Below are 20609 nucleotides of genomic sequence, written 5' to 3'. Positions count from 1 at the left end.
CCCTGAAACCATGGTTCCCACAGCCCTCAGCCCAGTAATTTGGTCCCTCAGGGAGCTTCCATGGCAAAGCTGGTTTTAATCCCAACTCTGACGCCAGCTGTGCTATCTTAGGCATGCTCCTTTAACTGCTCTGTGCCTCAGTTTGCTCATCTGTAACATGGGGATAATACTTGGCTGGGTTGTTATGAGGGTTAAATGAGATGAAACACGGCGAGAATAAGCACAGCATACGCCTATAGAAACCGTTCTAAAAGAATCGCTCATTTCCCAACCTTATTTGAGCACATTAGCACCAGATCCAGCAGACGTGGGCAAACAGCAATGAGGAGATTTCAGAATCGCTGCCTCATGGGTTAACAGCCCTTTAGAACCAGCCTTCTTACAGGCTCACCAAGGTTTATCTGGTGAATAAATGTTTAGCACCTACTTAGACCTAGATGGAGCCCTGGTGGCGCAGTGGTTAAGAGCTATGACTGCTAACCAAAAGGTCGGCAGTTCAAATCCACCAGCTGCTCCTTGGAAACCCTACGGGGCAGTTCTACTCTGTCCTATAGGCTCACTGTAAGTTGGAATCGACTCGATGGCAATGAGTAAGTGCTAGATGGGACGGGGGCAGTGGTGGTTTGTGGTAGGATTCTCACCTCCATGCAGGAGACCTGGATTGGATTCCCAGCCAATTCTCCTCATGCACAGTCACTGCCCGTCTGTTCATGAGGCTTGCATGTTGCTATGATGCTGAACAGGCTTCAGCAGAGCTTCCAGAATAAGATGGAGTACGAAAAAAGGCCTGGTGATCTACTTCCAAGAATCAGCCAATGAAAACCCTATGCATCACAACAGTCCAATCTGCAGGCGATCATGGGGATGGCGCAGGACCAGGCAACATTTCTTTTTGTTGTGCACAGAGTTGCTATGTCAGGAGCTGACTCAAAGGCAACTAACACAGCAGGAGGTGCTAGACAGGAGTCCCTGAGTGCTGCAAACATTTAGCGGGCTTGGCTGCTAACTGAAAGGTTGGAGGTCCAAATCTACCCAGAGGTGCCTCAGGAGAAAGTCCTGGTAATCTACTTCCAAAAAATCAGCCAACTGTATAGAGATCAAAGTTTATTAGTGGTTACAAGAGGTGGGTGGAAGGGAAGAGAAAAGGGGCATTCACTGCTTAACGGGACACTGGGCTTCTGTTAAGGGTAATAGGGAAGTCTGGAAACAGATAAGAGTGAAGACTGAACAAGATACACATAACTAATGTCACTGAATCGTACAAGTGAAGAATGTTGAAAGGCAAATGATTTGGTTTATATATATTGTTGTTAGGTGCCATCGAGTCGGTTTCAACTCACAGCGACCCTGTCCTATGTACAACAGAACGAAACACTGTCTGGTCCTGCACCAGCCACACAATCATTGTTATGTTTGAGCCCATTGTTGCAGTCACTGTGTCTTGTTGAGGGTCTTCCTCTTTTTCGCTGACCCTCTACTTTACCAGGCATGATGTTCTTCTCCAGGGACTGGTCCCTCCTGACAACATGTCCAAAGCATGTGAGACACAGTCTCGCCATCTTTACTTCTAAGGAGCACTCTGGCTGTACTTCTTCCAAGACAGAATTTGTTCATTTTTCTGGCAGTCCACGGAATATTCAAGATTCTTCACCAACACCATAATTCAAATGCATCAATTCTTCTTCGGTCTTCCTTGTTTATTGTCCAGCTTTCACATGCATATGAGGCGACTGAAAATACCATGGCTTGGGTCAGGCACACCTTAGTCCTCAAGGTGACATCTTTGCTTTTTAACACTTTAAAGAGACCTTGTGCAGTAGATTTGCCCATTGCAATGTGTCTTTTGATTTCCTGACTGCTGCTTCCGTGGGTGTTGATTGTGGATCCAGGTAAAATGAAATCCTTGACAACTTCAATCTTTTCTCCATTTAACATGATGTTGCTTATTGGTCCCGTTGTGAGGATTCTGGTTTTCTTCTGTTGAGGTATAATCCACACTGAAGGCTGTAGTCTTTGATCTTCGTCAGTAAGTGCTTCAAGTCCTCTTCACTGTATATATATACATATGTGTGTGTGTGTGTGTGTGTGTATATATATATACATCACAATTTTTAAAAATGGGGGGAAAAAATCCCTATGGAGCACAGTTCTACTCTGGCACACATGGGGCTGCCATGAGTCGGAGTCTGCTTGACAGTAACTAGTTTGGATTTCTGGTTTAAGTGCTAGACATCAGGACCTGGGGTGAGCAAACTGGGTCAGATTCGCAGCTGGCCCCACGGACCTCACAGTCGAGTAGGTTTTCAGTGAGTCCACAGACCAGCAGTCACTTCAAGGAGCCAATGACAAGGTGTTCTTGGCAGATGAAAGCCCACTTCCCTTCCAAGGGCCTGAAGATCACGGGCAAAAGCCTTGAAGGCCATCAAAGCCTCCGAACTACAAAACAAAGGACTGCCAATGTCCCCGAGTCAGCCGTTATCCCAGAGGAAGCTAGTGGCAGCCAGCTCCGCAGAAGACAAACAGCCTGCAGGGGACGTGTTTCTGGTCAAAGCGGTAGGCTTCTAAGCTCATTAGTGCCAGGCGCCTGGAAGCCTGCCAGCCCTGAGGCCCCAGCCGCTGCTTGCACAGCCCCCCATGGAGCCCGAAAGCCTCCTCTGATCCCAGCACGGAGTGTGGAGCGGTCCTTCCTCCTTGGCCCCTGACTGCTTAATCAATAATAGCTTCAGAGAGAGGGAGACAGGCAGTGAGAAAGGCAGATCCCCATCTCCCTCTTCCCCCTCCCTCCGGGAAGCTGAAAATAGCCTAATTAGATTGTCCCCCTGCCTGGATGCCATGGAGATAGCAAACTCCAAGGCTGTCACGGGCTTGCTCACCCTCCTGAAAGTTGTCTCTCCTTCTGTCTGGTCGCTGCTGATGGAGGCACAGGACCCATCACTGCTGGGCCAGGGAGCAGGGATGTCACGGCCAGCAGTGGGCGAGTGGTGTCAGGGTACAGGAGCATGCTTGCAAGGGGAAACACAACTGGAAGCCCTCTAATAACACTGAAGCCAAAGTCAGCACTAACCCCCGTCTTGTTCTCCATGACCCGGTTTCTTCAACCAAAAACACTTAGAGAGTTAAACATGGGTGTGCTAAAACTGGATGATTATTTATTTGATATAAAAAGAAGGTACACCCCTGCCCACCTCTCTGGGCTCATCTCCCCACTCTCCTTCACACTCACTCCTGGATCCCACAAGCTTGTCCCCACCTCAGGGCCTTAGCACGTGCTGTTCCCTCTGTCTGGAGCCTTCTTCCCCCAGATGGTCCCATGTCTGATGCCTCCTTATCATTCAGGTCTCATCTCAAAGGTCACCTCTCAGAGGAGGCCCCAGGTCCACCTGTCTAAAGTGGCGCCATCTTTCCATTTTGCCATGTCACTTTCCGTATTATTATCCTGTTGTGTTTTTTCACAGAAAGGTCACCATCTGAAACTATATTCTGTATATGTTCACTGCTCTGCCTGCACAAGAACGTAAGCTGCACAGGACAGGCATGTTGTCTGTCTGGTTCACTGCTGTCCATTTAAACTAATGAACTAACTAACCAGTTGCCATTAGGTCAATGCCAACTCAAGGTCACCTCACGTGTGTCAGAGGAGAACTGTGCTCCGTGGGGTTTTCAATGGCTTTTCGGAAGCAGATTGCCAGGCCTTTCTTCTGAGGCACCTCCTTTTGGTTAGCAGCTGAATGTGTTAACCGTTTGCACCACCCAGGGACTCCAGCACATGAATAGGACTCCATAAATGTTTGCTGACTGATGAGTGATGATTTGGAGGACTCATCAACACCGATACGACCCTGAGGCCTCAGGTGTGCAGAAGGCATGGAGGGTGATGAAAGGAGAGCTGGCAACACCCACAGTTGTGGACAGGCAGAAAAGAGTAGGCTGAGCTGCATGGTCTCAGAGGCGGAAGGGAAACAGAAATGAAAACCAAAGGAGGGATGAGCTTCAAAGATCAGAGTGACCAATGGCGTCAAACACTGCGCTGCACTTAAGCAGGCTGGAAACGAGGAGAGGACATCAGATTCGGCAACGGATGCCTGCTGTTGTTGTCAGCTGCCGTTGACTCAGCACCCAACTCATGGCATCCACATGGTCAATGGAACAAAACACTACCTGGTCCCTGCACCATCCCCATGACTGGTGTGGCTCAGACTGTTGTGATCCGCAGGGTTCTCATAAGCCGATTTTCAGAAGTAGGTCACCAGACCTTTCTTCCTAGTTTCTCTTAGTCTGGAAGCTCTGATAAAACCTGTCCAGCATCCTGCCACACACAAGCCTTCGCTGACAGATGGGTGGTGGCTGTGCATGAGGTGCATTGGCTGGGAACTGAACCCCGGTCTCCTGAATGGAAGGTGAGAATTCTACCACTGAACCGCCCATGTCCCTGCTGGATGCCTAAGGCCTGTTCATGAACTGTAAACTTCTGAGGGCAAGATCCTGATCTTTTCGTCACGGTGTCTAACACAATTCTTCCCTCACTTGTCTATCCAACAAATATTTATTAAGCACCTGTGGCAGAGCCCTGGTGGTGTAAGTGGTTAAGCATTTGGCTGCTAACCAAAAGGTCGGCAGTTTGAATCCACCAGCCGCTCCTTGGAAACCCTATGGGGCAGTTCTACTCTGTCCTGCAGGGTCGCTATGAGTCGGAATCGATTCGACGGCAGCGGATTCGGTTTTTGGTGAGCCAGGCATCATGCAAAATACTTGCAATACAACAACAAGGCAGATAGAATTGTTTGATGAATGAATGAATGAGTCAACTTCCTAGATGACTTGCAAAGTCCTTGAGGACAGAATCTCTGTGTCATACTTCACTGGCATCCTCTTTGCCCTTAGCCACAAGTTGCAAAGACAGAGAAAGTGCTCAATAAATATTGACTGAGTGTCACAGACCAGCCGGTATGTTGATAGGCAGTGATGGAGCAGGACGCTTCTCTCCCCAGACTCTCTCTCTCAGCTCCTGGCTTGTGGTTGGACTTCTCCTATTTCAGGTTCAGAAACGAGCCAAAGACTGGCACTTAGAGAAAATGCACCCACCCAGGCTGCTGAGGTCCCTCTGGCCCCTCCCTTTAGGGAGGAAAGAGTCTGGCAGGCATATTTTTCTTTCCTTCAAATCATGCAAACACTCAAATATGAGCTTCTCCTTCGCACAGATGATATGTTAGCTAATAAAAGCTCGTCTGCAATCAGTCTCTCAGAGTGTGTGTGTGTATGTGTGTGTTTCACTGTCCATCTGTAGCCTGAGCTGCAGGGAGACATATGCCTTTGTGAGTGACTTTGTAATCGAAAAGGACTCCAACATTCTGTGCTCAACGCTCTGAAATAAGAGCCTCCCTTTTGCTTCATATATTCCCCTACTCACAAGCTGAGGTCACCCAAGAACTGCCCTGTGGCAGCAAGGTTTTCCAAACAGGCAGCAAACTCTGGATGCTGGTGCCCAAGGGGCAAAATGTCTGTCTGGAGTGAATATTTGTGCCCTCCAGTATCCCGCCCTCTTCTCCTGCAAACAGTCCCTCCCCTCCCCCACTCTCCAACCATGTGGTTAAGTGGGGTGGATACCAGTGCCCAGTTTCTGAGGTTAGCACATGTCCCAAGCCTGGCCAATTAGAAGGTCCCACTGTCTGAGTGATGGAGGCAGCGATTGGAAAGTACTCAGCTATTTCCAGCGGGAGTCAATCTTAGGACCCTCAGGGGAACTAGTCAGCAGGAAGAGCTTTCTTCCTAGTAGCAAAGGAGGAAAAGACTTGGATTGAATTCCCACCTCTGCCACCTCAAGGAGCCCTGGTGGCCCAGTGCTTAAGCACTCGCATGCTAACCGAAAGGTCAGTGGTTCAAACCCACCAGCTGCTCCACGGAAGAAAGATATGGCAGTCTGCTTTCGTAAAGATTACAGCCTGGGAAACCCCATGGGGCAGCTCTACTCTGTCCTATAGGGTTGCTATGAGTCACAATCAACTCGACGGCAATGGGTTTGTCTTTTGGTTTCTGCCACCGCTTATTAGCTACGTGACCCTGGGCAAGTAACTTAACTTTTCTGAGCCTCATTTTCCTTACTGGTAAAATAGGCATCTACCCACATGGTGCCTGTACAGTGCAAGATGGCCTGGCACGTAATAGCTGCTTCATAAATGATGGGTGTCCTTCATCCACACCCAACCCGCTTCTCCCTCCACACTTTCTCTGTAGCTGATGTCATCTGTACTGTAACCTTCGAAAATTCTCACATTTCAATCTCTAGCACCTATCTCTCTTCTGAATGCCACACTCACATATATTCACCTGCTGACCTGACATCTCTGTTTGGATGTTTTGCAAGTACCCCAAAATTCACAGCATCTCAAAGCAAGCTAGGGATCCACTCTTCCCACTACCCTATCATTCCACCAACCAGTAGCTTCATCTCAGTAATAGCATCTCCACCGGTCTTATTTACCCAAATCCAGAAATCTACAACACATCCTTGACACCTTTCTCTCTACCCTCATAGCTAAACCATCACCAGGTTCTATTGATTTTATCTCCTACATATTTCTTGAAGGAGTCCCTGGGTGGTGCAAACGGTTAAGCACTTGTCTACTAGCCGAAAGGCTGGAGGTTTAAACCCACCCGGAGGTGCCTGGCCATCTGTTTCTGAAGCGTCACGGCCTTGAAAACCCTATGGGGCAATTCTACGCTGCACACATGGGGCTGTCATGAGTCGGAATTGACTTGATGGCAACTAACAATAACATATTTCTTGATCCTGTCTCCTTCACAACCCTTGGGCCACCCCACGCTAAACTAAATACCATTATCTCCCACCTGGAGACTGTGCCAAGCCACTCTAGACCAAGCACCCAGAGCTCTTTCTCTAAAATATAAATCTGATCAAGTCACTCCCCTGCTTAAAGCCATATGAAGGCTTCCTGGTATTCTTAGAATAAGATCAGAACTCCTTCCCCCAGCCCAAAAAGACAGCATGGACTGGTGTCACCATGGACCATGCTTTGGGCTCTGACTTTGCAGAACTTAACCCTTTCGTGAGCCAGTTATTTTCTGTTTTGAATTTTTTGTTGATACCATATATTTTCATTAACGGAAGCATGCTGAATCATTGAGTGTGTCTGAATTTTTGGTAGGTAGTATGGATTTTTTTTTTCTTGCCGCCTCCAACAAGTCTACCCTAAGTGTTTAGTGTACATATGAAGTACCAGTAATTATACCCCCAGAGTGCCCACTGGGGTCTATTGGTACATATGTGTAACAAAGAAAATTTTTCAGTAGTTCTATTTTTCCTACCAAAAATTCAGACATCTCATACAATACCCTGTAAAAATAGTATGTTATGGACTGAATTGTGTCACCAAAAAATGTGTGTCAACTTGGCTAGGCCATGAGTTCTAGTAGTGTTTGGTTGTCCTCCATTTTGTGATCTGATGTAATTATCCTGCATTTTGTGCTGTGTTGTAAATCCTAGCCTCTATGCCTATGGTTATGGTCCCATTTGAGAGTGAGTTGTCCATGAGGCAGGATTAGGGCAGGATGTATCCTGAGTCACTGCCTTACTAGAGAGTGTGACTCAAGTCACCACCCTTATTCAAGTCACACCCTGTCATGGATTGAACTGTGTCCCCAAAAAATATGTGTCAACTTGGCTAGGCCATGATTCCCAGCATTGGGTGACTGTCCACCATTTTGTCATCTGATGTGATTTTCCTATGTGTTGTAAATCCTACCTCTGTGATGTTAATGAGGCAAGATTAGAGGTAGTTATGTTAATGAGGCAGAACTCAGTCTACAAGGTTAGGTTGTATCTTAAGCCAATCTCTTTTGAGATATAAAAGAGAGAAGTGAGCAGAGAGACATGGTGACATCACACCACTAAGAAAGCAGTGCCAGGAGAAGAGCATGTCCTTTGGATCTGGGGTCCCTGTGCTGAGAAGCACCTAGTCTAGGGGAAGATTGATGACAAGGACCTTACTCCAGAGCCAACGGAGAGAGAAAGCCTTCCCCTGGAGCTGGCACCCTGAATTTGGACTTTTAGCCTACTAGATTGTGAGAGAACAAATGTCTCTTTGTTAAAGCCATCCACTTGTGGTATTTATAGCAGCACTAGACAACTAAGACACACCCTTACTTGAGTCACACATTTTATTGTACAAGAGAAAAAGGAGAGAGAAGCAAACAGAGGAGAGGGACCTCATTACTATCAAGAAAGAAGAGCTGGGAGCAAAGCACATCCTTTGGACCTGGGGTCCCTGCGCTGAGAACCTCTTAGACCCAGGGAACAACTGATGCCAAGACACATGGAGATCTCCAAGGAACATTGGGCCCACAGATGTTGAAAGGAGACAAGGACCTTCCTCTAGAGCTGACAGACACAGAAAGCCTTCCCGTAGAGCTAGTGCCCTGAATTCACCATTAAAGCCATCCACTTGTGGTATTTTTGTTATAGCAGAACTAGATAACTAAGACAGTGGAAAAGGCCCTGCATGGTCTAGTCCCTGCCTGCTGCTCTGTTCTCATCTGGTACCACACTCCTCCCATCTCTCACTCTGCTTTCACCTCACTGCCGTCTTTCTCCCTGAAATCCTTCCCACTTCAAAGTTTTTGCACACATGCTGACCCCTCCAACTGTAATGCTCTACCCTTCCATTGCCAACTATTCCTTAAAGTCTCAGCTCAAGGTTATTCTCTTAGGGAAGCTTTCTCTAACTGCTTCCCCATCCCCAACACTTGGGCAAGTGACCTAACTTCTCTGAGCCTCATTTTCCTTATTGGCAAAATGAACTGTTGTTAGCTGGCTTCAAGTCAGTCCCCTACTCATGGCAACCCCATGCACAATGGAACAAAACGCTACCTTGTCCTGTGCCATCCGTATGATTGGTTGTGGATCAGACTTGCTGTGATCCATAAGGTTTTCATTGGCTGATTTTTGGAAGTAGATGGCCAGGCCTTTCTTCCTGTTCCTTCTTAGTCTGGAAGCTCCACTGAAACCTGTTTGGCATCCTAGTAAAACACATAAGCCTACACTGACAGATGGGTAGTAGGTGTGCATGAGGTGTGTTGGCCAGGAATCAAATCCAGGTCTCCTACACGGAAGGTGAGGATTCTACCACAGAACTCAGAGACCTTTTAATTCTCTTTCTGTAGCATGTATCACGATTGTAGTTAATTTTGTAAATTAAACTTGTAAATTAAATGCGTAGTTAGGAATGCATTTTTGAGTTTACCTTCCCTGCTAGAGTTTAAGCTCAATGAAGGCAGGAGTCAAGCTCACTTGCTCCACACATCGCTTGGGCAGCTCCTAGCATAGTGCCTGGTATGGAGATTCTGATCCACTGAATGAATGATTAAGTGGTTTAATCTCCTTGCGCATCTGTTTATGTACAATGAGGATAACGATGACTAACTGCTGGGATGATTTCAGAGAAGCAGTGAAACTCTCCAGGCTTATTCTCATGCCTGGCGCACGTTAAGGGGATCAATAAAAGGTCACTGTTTAGGGCAACAGGGCATGGTATTTCCAAGCCTGGCTTTGCCACTTAGTAGCCATGTGACATTGAACACTTGACACCTCTCTGGCCACCCAGAGCTCTTGGGAGGATTAAATGAGATCTTGTATAAAAGTCCTGCCATGTAATAGGCACTTTATACACTATAAATGTCATTACTCTAGCTTGGATCATTGGTGTTCAATATCCAGGGAGCTTCATAAAACACTGATGCCTAGGCCCCATCCCGGAACAATTAAATCCATTTATCTCGGGAAGGGTCCTGGGCACTGGCATTTTTCCCAACATTTTATTATGAATGCTCAAGAATACATGAAGATTTTGATAGTGAACTTTCATATACCCACCCTCTAAATTCTACATTTAACATTTCACTGTGTTTGCCTTATCATGTGTTTATCCATCTATCCATCCCTCTGGAGTCGCTGGGTGGTGTCAACGGTTAAGCACTCAGCTACTAACCAAAAGGTTGGCAATTCAAACCACTCAGAGGTGCCTCAGAAGAAAGGCCTGGCAATCTACTTGTGAAAGGATGCAGCCATGAAAACCGTATGGGGCTATTCTATTCTGCACACATGGAGTCACCATGAGTCAGAATCAACTCGATGGCAACTGGTTATCCATCCCTCTATCCATCCATCCATTTATTACGCATTTTTATGGATTTCAAAGTAAACTGCAGACATCATATTTTTCCCCTAGATACTTCAGCAAGCTTATACCATTAACCAGAGTTTGAGATCTGTTTTCATTTTCCTTTTACAGTAAAACATACTTACAGTGTACCACACAAACACTAAATATGCCATTTTATAAGCTTTAATATTGCATACACTCAGATAGCCCCAATCTCCATCAAGTTATAGGACATTACCATCACCCCAGAAATCTCCCTCATGCCACCACTCAGTGAATCCATCCATTCCACAGCATCAACCACTGTCCTGACTTTTTTTCCACCATAGGTTAGTTTGAGACATTGCAACTTTAAATGCTCTGCAGGAGATTCTTTGTGAAGCCCAGATTCAGAACCACAGCCCTAGGTGAACACACATGGTCTAGAGGCCCTCAGGAAAAAGGAAGAAACCCAGGCAGTAGCAGAAAGGCCTCCTGAGCCTTAGTCATGTGGCCCATCTGGAGGCAAGCAAACCCAGTAATGGTCACTTGGAGGAGTGAAAATACCCACCCCCCCACTCAGCATGGCCATCTGGAGTCTGTGCTACCACCCAGCAAGGAACCGCCCAAAACCCATCACCCTCGAGTCAATTCCGGCTCCTAGTGACCCTATAGGACAGAGTAGAAGGGCCCCACAGGGTTTCCAAGGCTGTAATCTTTACAGAAGCAGACTGCCACATCTTTCTCCTGCAGAGTGGCTGGTGGGTTTGAACCACCAACCTTTCCCTTAGCAGCCCAACACTTAACCACTGTGCCACCAGGCCTCCTTTCAAGGAATCAGTGTTTCAAAAAGAAGTAACACAGGATGAGGGCATCTGTCTGACTCCTCTCGGGCTATTTTCACGTCCCAGCTATATCAGAAACAGGTTTAGTTTTGAAATTTTAGCTTTAGTCTTATAGCGTATATTCCCAGGGTCTGATGCCAAGGGGGTAAAGAAGAGGCATAACAATAATAATGGCATCTGATAATTTCTGAATGCTTAGTATGTGCCAGGAGGCAGCAGTGGTTCAGTGGTATAACTCTCGCCCTTCCATGCAGGAGACCAGGGTTCAATTCCTGGCCAATGCACCCCATGGGCAGCCACCACCCCTCTGTCACTGGAGGCTTGTGTGTTGCTATCATGTGGAACAGGGTTCAGTGGAGCCTCGAGACTAAGACAGACTAGGAAAAAATGCCTGGTGGCCTACTTCTGAAAATCAGCCGGTGAAAACCCTATGGATCACAACAGTCCAATCCACAACCGAATCATGGGGATGGCACAGGACCGGGCAGCACTTCGGTCCCTTGTGCATGGGGTCACCATGAGTTGGGGGCCGACTCGAAGACAGCTAACAACAATAATAACAGTGTGTGCCAAGAGCTGTGGTAAGCAATTCACGTGCACTATCTCACGTGACCCTCCTAGAGGACAATCTCAGTGCCCCCACCAGATCCCTGGGGATCACGTTCAGGGACGGCTGCGGATGCTGCTGCTGACAGTTGACACCCGCAGTGCCCTCTGGTGATTGCAGCCACCCTGCTCAGAGGTGCCAGGGTCACTTCTTCCAATCTGCAGTGACCCAGAAACAATGACTGACTCATAAAACCAAACAAAACCCATTGTCATCGAGTCCATTCCAACTCACAGAGACCCCGGAGGACAGAGGTTTCCAAAGCTGTCATCTCTACAGAAGCAGACTACCACAGCTTTCTCCCATGAAGCAGCTGGTGCGTTCCAACTGCTGACCTTTTGATTAGCAGCCAGGCACTTAACCACTGCGCAACCAGGGTTCCTCTGACTGACTGATGGGACAGTACAAAAGCTTCGCTGCTTGCCTCACACGCTGGGGTACAATCTACCCTCCAGAGCTCCCCACAGGATCAGGCTGAGGCTGGTTCTCACCTAAAACCACATCCTTGCCTAATGTCCACTTGCCCACCCTGCTTCCCTTACTCTCTCACAGGTTTCTCTTGGGGAACTCCCTCAACAAGCCACTTGCATGAGCATCCTCAGCTCAGGGAACCTGGCCTAACACCCAGTTTACAGTAGAGAACTGAAGGAGTCTGACGGCAGTCACCAAGCCAGAACTAATGAAACCAGAATTTGGTCCGGGGTCTAATGCCAAGCCTTTGATCTGAATGACAACCTATGAACTGGGGTTAAAAATATCTACTTCGCAGGATGATTATGGGGATTAAATAATCTATGTGTAAAAGGGAGTCCCTGGGTGGTGCCAACAGTTAACACGCTCAGCTGCTGACCAAAAGGCTGGCGGTTCAAGTCCAACCCAGAAGCACCTCAGAAGAAAGGCCTGGTGATCTACTTCTGAAAAACCAGCCATTGAAAATCCCACGGAGTGCAATTCTTCTTTGACATACATGGGCTCCCCATGAGTAGGAACGGACTCCACAGCAACTGGTTTGGTTTGGTTCTGTGTAAAAGAGACTTAAAATGATAAGAGAAATATCAAGGAGTCAAATTACTATTCCCAACAACAACAAAATTAGTATTCCCAACAGATGAGAAGTTAAGGTCAATGGCAGATGGTTTGGTTTGGCTGTTCACCCATTTCTCTTGTCCTGGGTACGTAGATAGACTATACTTCCCAGCCTCCACTGCACTAAGTATGACCATGTGCAATGTGAAAGGAACCGACACTTGTGGGCCAAGGCTTTTAAGAAACAGGCGTGCCTCCTCAACACTCTCTTTCTCTCTCTGATGACTGTGTGAAGACATCCTCACGGCCCTAATGTCACAGTTCCCAAACTAGATGCCAAAGCATCTTGGCAGGGCACCACAGCAAACTCACAGGAGTGCTGCAGAACTTTTTATATTTATGGGGCAAACATCTACTGGGCACCACACAGACTACTATCTCAAGGTTGTTCAAGGTTTCCCATTAATCACTATATCCTGGTCGATGATATCGTGTTTTGGCCAGTTGGATTTTTAGCAGCTTCTGTGATAAAAAAGCATGTACCACGTGAAGATCAATGTGGAACAGAAAATGAGGGGGGGGGTGTCCACTCCAATTTCAAGATTTGAGAAGTCATGCAGTGCCCAGCTAACATTAAGTTATTAGGACATAAATATTCATTGAGCTGTTTGAACTTAACTTCTTAAAAATAAGATATTTCTGCCACCGATCACCCTGCTAACTCAGAGCTGAAGCCACTCCCAAAGTCCACCTTTCAGCCAAAGATTCGACAGGCCTAGAAAACAAACAACAACACACGTGAGGAATGTGCTTCTTAGTGCAATCAAGTCTACGAGACCAAAGGGACAACGCCTGCCCAAAAGCAAAGATGAGACGGCAGGAAGGGAAAGGAAAACTGGACAAATGGACACGGGGAACTTGGGGTGGAAAGGGTGAGAGTGCTGACACATTGCAGGGATTGCAACCAATGTCACAAAACAATTTGTGTCTAAACTTTTGAATGAGAAACTAATTACTGCTGTAAACCTTCACCCACAGCACAATTTAAAAAAAAATGTTAGTAAGTTCTGATAAAGCGGATAGTGGTACCCAGGTATTTATTATGTGATTTCCTACAGATTTGTGTGTTTGCAATATTTCCTGATTTTAAAAAATATTTTAAAATAATAATAATATTACTTTAGTGTAGGGCATTATGAAGAAATTACTAAGACGTTAAAGGTACCCTGAACTTAAAGAGAGTTTGTGACCTTCCCTAACAGATGGCAGAGCCACAGGCCAAAAGGAGTCTGGGCCGTGAATTACTGCAGGGGAAATCGCTGTGAACCAACCAGGAACACCTGCCTTGAACTATAATGGGAGCAAGAAAGAAATTTCTATTGTCTTTGAGACACTTCACACTTCAGTGCCTGTTTTCTGCAGTGGTTTAATTTACCTTAATCAATACATGGCCCCTCTTGGCTTTAAAAGGTGAGCCTGCTTCCTTACCTGTACACCAGTGTTCACTGCAGCACCTTTCACAACAGCCAAAGGTGGAAACAACTGAAATGTCTGTCCATCATCAGATGAATGGATAAACAAAACGTGGAATAGTGTACATACAATGGAATATTACTCAGCCATGAAAAAAATGAAGTCCTGATGCATGCCCACCATGGGTGACCCCTGAAAATATCATGCTAAGTGAAGTCAGGTGCAAAAGGACTAACACTGTATGATCTCGTTTATATGAGATAGATATACAGAAACTAAAAGTTATTAGTGGTTACCAGGGGTGGAGGGAGGGGAGCAGGGAGAGTTTTTGCTTAGGGAGCATGGAGTTTATGTTAATAGTGGTAGAATGATTTGGAAAAGGATAGCAAGAATGGTTGAACAACTTGAAGAATGTAATCAATGTCACTGAATTACACATGTAGAAATTGTTGAATTGGCGGGGAAAGTGAACCAGCGTCCCTTATGTTCTTACTATCAGAAAGAACATGAGGCAAAATCCACAAACCAGGCATGCTGGGCTTTCACAGGATATGACAGTCAGGGTAGCGAGATACATGAGCTCAACAAGCACGCACTGGGCAACGCAGGTACCAGAGATGCAAAAATGAATAAAACACGGGTCAAGTCCATAGCTTCCTCATTTGGGAGCATGGGAGAGACACAATAAACACAATGAATTCTCAGCCTAAGGTGCGTTTAACACGGCTGGGGCAAGGAGGCTTCGTTTCATCTGAATCTCGTAAAATGACAAGTTTGCCATGTGGCTGGTTGGGGAGAGGCAGACCAGGAGGGGGAACGTCACATCCAAAGGCGCAAAGATGAGAAAAGCTCCGAACAAGAGCCTGCGTGAGGCACCACCAAGAGCAACTGGCAAAAACCAGGTGACGAGGCCAGAAGAGAAGTCAGAACCCAGCCGTCAAGGGCCTCACGTTCCAGGTGAAGCCAAAACCGGAAACAAGTCCAATGCCATCAGCAAGAAAACAGACAAATAATTGGTGGTATATCCACACAATGGAATATAACTCAGCAATGAAAAGGAATGAATACACACAGCAACGTGGATGGCACACAAAAACATCATGCCGATGTCACCAACGTCACTGAACAACTTGTGTAGAAATTGTCGAATGGAAACCTAAACTGCTGTGTAAACCTTCACCAAAGACACATGAAAATGTCATTTAAAAAAAAAATTATGCCACGCAAATGAAGCAAACACAAAAGACAACCCGCTCTCTGATTCCATGCAGATGATGTACAAGGACATGTAATAACTAATCTATGGTGAAAGAAACCAGAACATCTGTTAGCTCTGGGGGGGTGGGGGGTGGGACTGACCGAGGGGCAAAAGGGAAACTTTTGGGCGGGGGGGATGTTTTAGAGAAATTTTCTTCACCTTAATAGGGTTTGGTTACAGGGGTATATGCATCTGTCAAAATTCATCGAAGTGTACACTTAAGATAGGTACATAGCACTGTAAGTAAATTCCGTTGTTACTTGTTAGCTGCCATGAAGTCAGCCCCCCCAACTCATGGCAACCCCATGCACGAACAAGAGCACGAAATGCTGCCCGGCCCTGCAGCATCCCCATAATCGGCTGGGATCGGACGGTTGTGATCCATAGGGTTTTCACTGGCTGATTTCCAGAAGTAAATCACTTTCTTCCTAGTCCATCTTCGTCTCGAAGCTCCACTGAACACACCATAGCAACACACAAGTTTCCACTAAGAGACGGATGGTGGCTGCACGTGAGGTGCGTTGGCTGGGAATCCAACCTGGTGAAAATCCTACCACGGAACCACCAATGCCTCCTCGTAAATTATACTTGATTGAAATAAATTCTAGGCTAAGGGTTTGGCAGTTGGGAACTGTAAGAGCCGATTACATGAATACTGAATGGTTTGATACTGAAAGGGCTCAGCACCAAGTGCCTTATATAAAGCTAACTTTAGCAGCCATTTTTTTCAAATTTTCTTTGCCGCAAAACTTTTTTTTTTCCAAAATTAAAATATTATTCAGCGCTCCAAAATGCCATACCAATAGGGAGCTGTTCTGTTTGTAGTGGAGATAGGTGATCAAAGACCCCTAGAAGACCCTATCCTCAGGGCCTCCCCTTCATCCCTCTTAGGCCCCTGAGATACATTTGAAAAATGTTAGGGCTCAGTGGATCTCATGTTAAGAGCCACAGATGTGAGAGGTCAGCAGGGCTGCTGAGTCCAGTTGCACAGCTGAGCGCTGCACAACTTCAAACTACAATGTGAATCGCACCTCCGAGGTGTGCAACGCAGCAGCACTGAGGACCAGGCAGGTAACACATGCAAATGAAGCAGGCCCAGAAAAAAACGACAAAATGGTCACTATCACTCAGCCAGCACATGGAGCTCAGGAGGGTGCAGCGGGAGCTGCGGCAAACCCTGTTTAAAGAGGACAGCTGCTACTCACCTCCAACTGATTGTTGCTATGCGGGAAAGCAGGCCCAGCACTGCCAGATCCTCTGATTTTTTTGTCAAGAGAAGCCAGAAATCTGGATTTTATACGAAGCTTCCCAGTTTTCAAACGCCAGAAATTAATTTCAATTTAATTTAATTTAAAAAAATCATCGTGTACCCCAAATCAAACATATCTGCAAGACAAATACACCCTTCTAGGCCACCAATTTGCCACTTCTGGTTTAAAACTTTAATCAAAAGACATCTGAGTTCTCGGCAACAAATAGAAAAAGGTACATATGCATTGCCCCTGTGGGTCCTGGATAAACCAGTTGGCATCAGGTTGACTCCGATTCATGGTGACCCCACATGTGTCAGAGTAGAACTCTGCTCCACAGAGTTGTCAATGGCTGATTTTTCAGAGTAGATCACCAGGCCTTTCTTCTGAGGTGCCTCTGGGTAGACCTGCGCCATTAACATTTCAATTAGCAGCCAAGAGGGTTCACACCACCCAGAGACTTCTGTGTCCTGGAGACACCCAGGAATTCGAACTGGTTGCTTTACGAGAGTCAGGAGGGTCCCCTTACATCTTCCTTCCATTTCCAAGGAATTATGCAACTGGCATTACCAGCGACCCAGCACAAAGCACAACTCCAGAAGCACAGTGAGAACGGCGGCTAGTGCTTCCTGGGTATCTGCCCACCTCCTGACCAGGGCTGCACCAGCATGACCACCACTGTGGAAGCAGGAATCCTGAGACTGTCATACTCAAATCCCAACTTCCAGCAGCACAGTTTAGGCACCATTTAGATGAATAAACAGGATAAAACTGCCTGATTAAAATGCTTATGACATCACGGAAAGGCAGGCTTTTCTTTATAAATAATTAAAGAGAAACAACTGCAAACATGTTTTGATCTTATTTTCTTCCATATGATTACTTTGAGAAATCCTCTGAGGCTTAGGAACTCTAACGGTGGGAGAAGGTGGGAGCAAAGTAAAGGAGCAGAAAAAGAGGAAGACCCTCAATGAGATAGACTGACACAGTGGCTGCAACAATGGGTTCAAACATAGCAATGATTGTGAGGATGGTGCAGGACCCGGCAGTGTTTTGTTCTGTTGTACATAGGGTTGCTATAGTCAGAACTGACTCAATGGCACCTAACAACAAGAACAATACAGGGTATGGAGAAATTCAGAAACCAAGTATCACTCTTGTTTGGCTGAATGCCAGGTGGTAATTCAAACGGCACTCTTGTCTGGATTTGAGATGTCCCCCTTAGACCAGTATTCCTCTTCTGACACCCAGAAGAAAGGATGGTGAAACTTCGCCTTGCTTACTCTGGACACATCATCAGCAAAGATCAATCGCTAGAAAAGTACATCATGTTTGGTAAAGCAGAGCATCACACAGAAACGAGGCAAACCTTCAGTAAGATGGATTGACACAACAGCCACAGCAATGGACTCAAACACACCAACAATCATGAAGATGGCACAGGGCTGGGCAATGTTTCATTCTGTTATACATAAGGTTGCCATGAGTCAGAGATGACAACTAACAACAACCATAGAGTCACCTGGGGAGGGAGCTTCTTAAAAATTCAAATCTCTTGCAAGCAGCCGTCCAAGGCACAACAGTTGGTCTCTATTCGCCTTGAGCAACAGAGGAAGAAGGAGAATCAAGAATAGGAGGAGGAAATGGAATACGTGGCTAACTGCCTCCATAAACAACTGCCTCCTTTGCCATGAGACCAGAAGAACTAGATGGTACCCAGCTGTCATTACTGATCATTTTGATCAAAGATTCCATAGAAGAATCCTGATCAAAAGGAGAGAAATGCAAAACAGAATTTCAAATTCTCATGGACTCCAGACTTTCTGGAGCCAAGGAGGCCGGACAAACCACTGAAACTATTGCCCTGAGATCATCTTTAAACCTTAAACCAAAAATATCCCCCGAAGTCTTCTTCAAACCAAAGTTTAGCTTAACTAGTAAAAAAATGTCTGCCTTGAGCATTATGCTCTTTTAAGAATTATCTATATGGGATCAAAGTGACAACAGCAACTTGAATAATTAGATAGGGAACCATAAGGGGAAGTGAGTTTATGTTAATAGGGGGAAGAACAACTCGGAAAAGGAGGGTGAGAATGATTGCACAACTTGAAGAATGTAATCAGTGTCACTGGGTTGTACATACAGAAACTGCTGGATTTGGTGTATGCTTTGATGTGTATATTCTCAACAACTAAATAAATAAAATTTAAAAAAAATTAAAATCTTTAGTCCTTATGAGATGCCTACTGAGTCTCCCTGATTTATCAGCAAGTATAATCAAGAGATTCAGACACACACTGAAGTTCACTGACTCTGGCCCAAATGATCTTATCCATACTTGTGGCTTTGAATATTGCTTACATGCCAAAAAAAAAAGTCAACCCATTGCAGTCAAGTCAATTCCGACTACAGCGACCCTGCAGGACAGAGCAGAACTGCCCCATAGGGTTTCCAAGGAGTGGCTGGTGGACTCGAACTGCCAACCTTTTGGTTAGCAGACTGAGCTCTTAACCACTGCGCAAATGGGCGTAAAATATCATACCTTTAGTCTAGAACTCCCTATGAGTCCAAGACACGTGCATCCATCTGTGGACTTGGTATCTCCACTTGGGCACATCATAGGGATCTCAAATTGACAAGAACAAACCTGAATGCTTGATCTTCATCTTAAGTCAACAGCACCTCCATCCATCTAGCTGCCTACGCCAGAATGCGGGTACCATCCTTGACACCTCCATGTTCCTCTCCCATGATATCATATCCCTGACCCAATCATGTTGCTTCCTCCAGAAGAAACCTGAAAGTAGTTTCCCAGGACCTGAGACAACCTGCAGTGCCTCTCTCTGTCCTCTAAAACCTAACCCAGCCTCAGTGACAAGGAAAAAGGTAACTCCTTCCTCCTGAGTCAATATGGCTGAGGGTGAACACAGTGGGGGTTCTCATGGAGACAATGAGGTTGCCCTGTCTCCTCTACCCACAACCCTCCCCCTGCCGCCAAGAAACCAAGAGGCATGGGATCTCTTTTGGAGAAGGTGAGATCAATAAACACACAAAAATGAATTCCATAAGAATTCAAGATGAAAACAAGAAGAGTATCACAAGGCAGTGCAGGCACAGGGCAAAATGGATCGCACAGACAACGCTGCACTGGTAGTTTGACGTCATCTTTCCATGCCGCCATCTTCCCACTTTTGAAATGGGATGAGAACAGTAATACCGGCCTCACAGAGGTGTTGGAAGGAATCGGAGAGATAAAGCATGTTAAGTGCCCTGTTTAACTTCAGCACACGGGGAGCATCCAGTAAACGTTTTCTATTTCTGGAAGGCATACCTTTCGAAAAGTACAAGACACTATCATTGTCCAATGCAAAAATGACAGTGTGACCCCTGTAGACACTAGTTACAATAGTGATGAAGGAGATGACATGATAAAATTGCTGGAAACAACCTTTGTTATGGCTGAAAGAGCATGGCCTCTGAGACAGAGAAACTGGATCTAGACTAGATTCTGACTCTTATCATGTGACCTGGGGCAATTTTATTCCCTCCTCTGAGCCTTAGCTTGCTTGACTATACACATACAGGTGTTAACAGTATTTCTCGAACGTATCATCGTCCTACCACCACCACGGTTTTTATCATACCTACATATAACCTAGACGGTCAGCAAAAAAGAGAGAACCCTCAGTGAGATGGACTGACCCAACAGCCACAACAATAGATTCAAACATATCAACGATAATGAAGATGGCATAGGACCGGGCAACATTCCCTCCTGTTATACGTAAGGTTGCCACGAGTTGGAACCGACTCAACAGCAACTAACAATAATAATGACAACATAGAACCCACACTATTGTTCATTTAATATTTTAAAATTCATATTCATTTATTCAACAAATATTTATTGAGCACCTACTATGTGCCAGGTACCTTTCTAGTCACTGAGACAATGTCCTAGAGGATTTTTTTTCTTTAATACCTTCTTTAAGACCT

The 20609-nt window shown here is 45.9% G+C and overlaps 1 protein-coding gene across 2 annotated transcripts in view; it reads right to left on the bottom strand.

Annotated features, from left to right (window-relative positions):
- SHISA9 (shisa family member 9) overlaps positions 1 to 20609 on the bottom strand; it is a 320165-nt gene that overhangs the window by 216021 nt on the left and 83535 nt on the right. The gene's annotated exons all lie outside the window — the stretch shown is intronic.

The sequence above is a fragment of the Trichechus manatus genome, unplaced genomic scaffold (assembly GCF_000243295.1).
Source record: "Trichechus manatus latirostris isolate Lorelei unplaced genomic scaffold, TriManLat1.0 scaffold00024, whole genome shotgun sequence".
Taxonomy (NCBI): Eukaryota; Metazoa; Chordata; class Mammalia; order Sirenia; family Trichechidae; genus Trichechus; species Trichechus manatus.
This window is presented reverse-complemented; position numbering and strand designations above follow the sequence as displayed.